The 6250-nt window shown below is 42.9% G+C and overlaps 1 pseudogene; it reads left to right on the top strand.

The window, feature by feature from the left end:
• Positions 1-727: 727 nt before the first annotated feature.
• On the top strand, positions 728-3878 carry LOC111971214 (dynein regulatory complex subunit 5-like; annotated as a pseudogene).
• The last annotated feature ends 2372 nt before the right edge of the window (positions 3879-6250 follow it).

Raw genomic sequence — 6250 nt, 5'->3', positions numbered from 1 at the left:
CCTAAGGTGCTTCAACAAAGTACTGAGTAAAGGGTCTGAATACCTCTGTAAATGTGATATTTAAGTTTATTTTGAATACATTTGCCAACATTTTTACAAACCTTTTTTTTCTTTGTCATTACAGGGTATTGTGTGTAGATTGAGGATTTATTTTTATAATGTACATTTTAGAATAAGGCTACTGTAACAAAATGTGGATAAAGTGAAGGAGTCTGAATACTTTACGAATGCACTGTATTTCCATGTTACAGTGCTTGTTTACGGAAAACAGACGGAAGACAGTGATAATTAGCTATTTGCGTCTCCGAACACCTGTTTTGTAAATGGAAGATGGACACCACAAACATGTTGTCACTGAAAAATACTGTCGGCTACAACTGTTTTATAACCGGTTAACAGTGAGTATATTTAGCATTTGAAAAATTTGTTTGATATGAAAGTAGAGGGCTTTTTGTTTCTAGAACCGTTCTGCAATGGAGAATCGATTAATGTTTTGGGCGTTTTTGGCTGTCATAGCCAATTCACCTCTAAACAGAACATGTAAGGTCCTTGGACTATAAGTAACATTAGGCTCATTTAGTCCATTATTGAGCTACATTTCATATGCAGAACCTGTCCTCTGGTTAAATTCAGTAAAAAATGTTTCTCATATTGAACAGGTAATTCATAAATATCCCTAATATGACTGCAAATGTCAAAGTCCCCTTGGGCTGTAGATCCAAGGAACATGTGCAGGATCATTGCAAAAGATCCAGAGTTGTCCCTCGCAGTAGTGCCCCTTTTATCCAACCTCTGCCTGCAACACATGGTGAGAAACTTTGAATGTATGTTTTGTTCTACATATTGTATGTAATTTATTCAGTCAATTGTCAGTCAATTAAATCAATTCAGTTTATTTGATCTGTTACAGAGGCTGTTACAGAGGCTGCCCTAGTGGTACCTACGAGTATATCACTCCATCAGATTGGCCTTCAATATCAACCTAATATAATTGGACGTTTATCACTAATTTCAACCTGGTAGTATTCAGCGATCTTCAACAGCTGTTCTTTAGTACATATTCTAACAGTTCCTCTGATGGAATGCGAATGAACTTGTCTACTTTAGACGCCATAGTCACAAGTAACTGCAAAAAAAATCCCACTGCCCCTCTGCTGAGCACACCAGACCGGACCACAAGAGAAGCGCTGGGCACCGCAGGAGAGAGATGGAGCTTCACCAAATCCTACAAAAACTCAACCCTAGTCTTCGTGTGGATTCGCAGTGGGTAATTACACATAGTAGCCCACTGGCATGGAAGGAAAAAAAACAGCATGATGGCGGATTCCCCCCCGAGCCACAGATGTGCCTCCGAGACAACTGCTTCGTCCAAACATAACAAACAAAATAACCATGCCCAACGTATTCCAAAGTGGAATGAGTCGCTAACCCTAACGGGAAAAGAAAGGCTGTAGCTACAGGTAGCAAATACCACTGCTGGCTTGCTTCTGAAGCTAAGCAGGGTTGGTCCTGGTCAGTCCCTGGATGGGAGACCAGGTGCTGCTGGAAGTGGTGTTGGAGGGCCAGTAGGAGGCACTCTTTCCTCTGGTCTAAACAAAGATCCCAATGCCCCAGGGCAGTGATTGGGGACACTGCTCTGTGTAGGGTGCCGTCTTTCGGATGGGACGTTAAACGGGTGTCCTGACTCTCTGAGGTCATTAAAGATCCCCTTATCGTAAGAGTAGGGGTGTTAACCCGGTGTCCTGGCTAAATTCCCAATCTGGCCCTCAACCATCACGGTCACCTAATAATCTAATCCCCAGTTTACAATTGGCTCATTCATCCCCCTCCTCTCCCCTGTAACTATTCCCCAGGTCGTTGCTGCAAATGAGAACGTGTTCTCAGTCAACTTACCTGGTAAAATAATGGTAAAATAAAAAATAAAAAAATAAAAATAGCACTACCCTACCCAAATCTCCCCACTGAGGTACACATCCRACCGTACTCACCACCACAGACCGATGTCCCAACAGCGAATAGAGCAAGAGTTTCCAGCCTGGGCAGGGGCCTTGAAACTAACCAATGTCACACTCTCCAACGTAGCACACAACCAACTATCCACCACAGTGGCAAGTTTACCAAACAAACTAACAAAGGGAACCAACACTGGGCCTACCAAACAGCACAACTAAAAAAATAACAAAAGATGCAAACTAAGCACCTACAGAGTTTATCAAACACTAACTACACATTTTCTCCCAAACACAATACTCATACCAGTTAGCCTAACGACACTAGTATGAGGCCTACTGGCATACTTTTATGCAACGCACCTGTTTGATGACGTCACCGAACAACCAAAATCCGAGGCACTATGCCAAACACTTATAATCAGATATCAACCAAAGTGCATCCCAATTAGAATTAACCCATCATAATGCAACAAAATACTATACGCCAACATTTTTAGGAACCAACCTTATAATCCCAGACGAGACCCCACTTGTTACGAACCGGCTCGTGACAACGCAGAGATAAAGAAAAAACAAGTGTCACGTTCCTGACCTGTTTTATGTTATTTTTTGTATGTGTTTAGTTGGTCAGGGCGTGAGTTGGGGTGGGCATTATATGTTTTGTGTTTCTTGTTTAGGTCACTTGAAATTAGCCTTATATGGTTCTCAATCAGAGACAGGTGTTTGACGTTTTCCTCTGATTGAGAACCATATATAGGTTGGCTGTTTCACACTGTTTGTTTGTGGGTGGTTGTCTTCCGTGTCAGTGTATGTTCGCACCATACGGGACTGTTTCGTTGTCGTTAGTATATGTAGTCTGTTCCTGTTCGTGCGTTATTCATGTTTTATGTAAGTTCTCTCGTTCAGGTCTGTCTACGTCGTTTTGTTGTTTTGTAAAATTATCAAGTGTTCTTCGTGTGTTTAGTTTCGTCTTGTGAATAAAGTATATCATGTCATCATACCTCGCTGCAAATTGGTCTTCCGATCCCTCTCTCCTCTCCTCGTCCGAGGAGGAGGAGGAATTAGAATGTCGTTACAACAAGACATATTTATTAAATAAAGTCAACTATAGCCAAGTAACTAGTGTGTGTGTGTAAGTGAGTGGATGCGTGCATAGATGGTGATAATGAGGGGTGTGGAGAGGTGCCAAAACAAATGAACACAAAGCAGACCCAAAATGCCACAACCAAAAACAACAGCATGTCAGATTGGAGAGTCGCTTCAATGTATGGGGGGGAAAGGTGTATTTATCCCTAGGACACACCCGAGCCCAGGTGTGTCCCATTTCGTAGACGACCTTCCCGGCTCCGCCCACCAACATCCTATTAAGGAAAACAAGACCCGAGAGAGAGAATTCGGAAGACAGTGGGAGGGTCGTCACAGATCACAACCTCTTTATACCTTTGTCACAGAGAGGCCCGTCCTCCAACTTCTTCACAGCCACCAAGACTATGTCCTGGAGAAGCTCTCTCCCTCCATGCCTCTGCAGGTGGCCGCCAACCTGATCCGCGACGACGGCTACTGCAAACGGCACAGGGGCCTGTGCGACTTCTCCTCATAGTTGCCACAGCTGGAAACGCATGTTCTTCGAGTCACCTGGAGAAGATCATTGAGCTCCTCATCCTCGACGTGACCGACCCTAAGACGGTGCTGGGCATGGTGCCTCTGTGCTGGCTGGATGTCTCGCAGCTGCTGCCGCCCATTAAGGACCTCCAGAAGTCAGAAGAGGACAACAGCCCAGACTCAGCCAGCAACATGGGCATGGACTGGCCATCCATGGACCACTTTGACTTTGGCATCCTGCTGGAGAAGCTGAGCCACCTGGAGGAGTTGCATGTGGTCTACCGGGTCAAGGGCTGTGGCATGAACTTTGAGAGGAACCTCTGAGTTAATCATCCGCGATACTCCCTTTCAGTGTTCACTGGCATGGTGCATTTTAGCTTAGTCGCTCTACTTTCCTTTACAGGATGATTGTCTGAAGCACTTTTTTCTGCTCTGTGCCATGCACTCAGTAACAAAGATTCTGTTTCAAATGTGGTGAAACAAATGCCACAGCACAGGGATTCATTGATTATTGGCTAGATGGCATTTTATAATAAACCACAACATCACATATTTGTAATTTGTTGTATTAGAGGAAATAATTCAATTTGATTCCAGCTTGATTTATTTTATATATTTTTAAACATCTGGGCAGGTTAACTTAAAGCTACAGTATGCATTATTGCCACATAAACATATCTGCCAAGCCTCCCTGCTCTTGAGACTGTTGAGACTGATTTTAATCCCATAATCTGCGCTATCGTCGCAGGTGCTGAGGATCCACCAAAGCAAAGTGGACGACAAGCAGTGTCGTCAACTGGTGAACACCCTCCTGAATCACCCTCAGGTAGCTCAACTTCCCCCACAACCTCAATGGGGGCCGTGGTGCCCGGGCAAGCTGCTCAACAGGTGAGATTTTGTCAGGTTGCCGACCTCACCTGCACATGTGTACCCTTTTATCACGTTTTCTCTTGTCATTATTGTATATTCATTATGTTTTAATGAAACTAAACAGGAGCAAGCTGGAGAGCCTCACTGTCTACGACAACAACATTCTGGGGTCGGGGCCCAGGACATAGCCTATGTCCTGGCAAAGAACTCCAGCCTGCCCTTCAACATGCGTCAAAACCGGCTGGGGGACGAGGCGGCTAGTATCAAAAGTACAATAGTTTTAAACATTGTCAATGTTTTAGATAATTCGGATTCAGTGAAACATTTCACTAGTTTGTCAATAGTCAGGTTGTGATGTGGTAGGCAGTATGTAAGCATCCATGTTTAATCTGTTGCAAACAATGGTACTGTATTTCAACAACTACAAATAACTGATCAAACGTTAAACAAAGAGAGGGTGTTTTATATATATTTGGTTCTAATGGTAAAGTAAACAGACAAATGTTAGCTCAACAAAAAAAGATAGCTCTACAATCCAAGCTGTTTGCATCTTCAATTATTCATATGCATGTCAGAAATACACAACAATAGAAAGTTGATTAGGAGTCATTTTCCTATGGGTGGATTTTTCCCTCGCTCTTGTGCAGCTTTGCCTTTCAGGTGACAGTTTTATCCCAGTTTTATCCCTTTACCCATCTTTCTAAATAAGTCTCTAAGAGCTTTCCACACCTGGATTGTGCCACATTTGCCCATTATCCTTTTCAAAATCCTTCAAGCTCTATCAAATTGGTTGTTGATCATTGCTTGACAGCCATTTTCAAGTCTTGCCGTAGATTTGAAGTCAAAACCCTAACTCTGCCATTCAGCAACTGTCACTGTGTCACGCCCTGACCATAGTAAGCTGTTTATTCTCTGTGTTGGTTGGGGCGTGATAGTAACTTGGGTGGGTCATTTAGGTGTTTTATATTTCTATGGTGGCCTGATATGGTACCCAATCAGAGGCAGCTGTTTATCGTTGTCTCTGATTGGAGATCATATTTAGGTAGCCATTTCCTCATTTGTGTTTGTGGGATCTTGTCTATGTTTAGTTGCCTGTCAGCGCTAGTTGTATAGCTTCACGTTTCGTTTGGTTGTTCGTTTTGATGTTTTTGTTTGGCGTTCATTTATTAAAGAATAATGTACGCCTACCACGCTGCACCTTGGTCTCCTTCCGACGACGGACGTGACACACTGTCTTATTGTAAATTTGTCCTTGTTTTAGGTTATTGTTCTGCTGAAAGTTGAATTAATCTCCCAGTGTATAGTGGAAAGCAGACTGAACTAGGTTTTCCTCTAGGATTTTGCCTGAGCTAAGCTCCATTCTACTTTTTTATCTTTGTAGTGACTGGGTGTATTGGTACACCATCCAAAGTGTATTTAATAACTTCACCATGCTCAAAGGAATATTCAATGTCTGCTTTTTTTACCAATAGGTGCCCTTCTTTGCGAGCCATTGGAAAACCTCCCTAGTCTTTGTGGTGGAATCACTGCTCCACTGAGGGATCTTACAGATAATTGTATGTTTTAAGATGGCGCCGAAGAACATGGCTGACGTTTTACATTCTCCCAATCAATTGTGCAATTTTGTTATTTTTCTTGTTTCGTGTAACTTCTTTTTTTAACTTATTGTGTACATAATGTTGCTGCTACCATCTCTTATGACTGAAAATAACTTCTGAACATCAGAAAAGCGATTACTCACCACGGACTGGAAGAAACGTTCTCCTTTAACGAGTCCGACGAGATGGATATCCTGCTTTCACTGGAACAGGCCCAGATGCACGCCT

The sequence above is a fragment of the Salvelinus sp. IW2-2015 genome, linkage group LG13 (genome assembly GCF_002910315.2).
Source record: "Salvelinus sp. IW2-2015 linkage group LG13, ASM291031v2, whole genome shotgun sequence".
Lineage (NCBI taxonomy): Eukaryota > Metazoa > Chordata > Actinopteri > Salmoniformes > Salmonidae > Salvelinus > Salvelinus sp. IW2-2015.
Note: the sequence above shows the minus strand (reverse complement) of the source record. Positions and strands in the feature narration are given on the sequence as shown.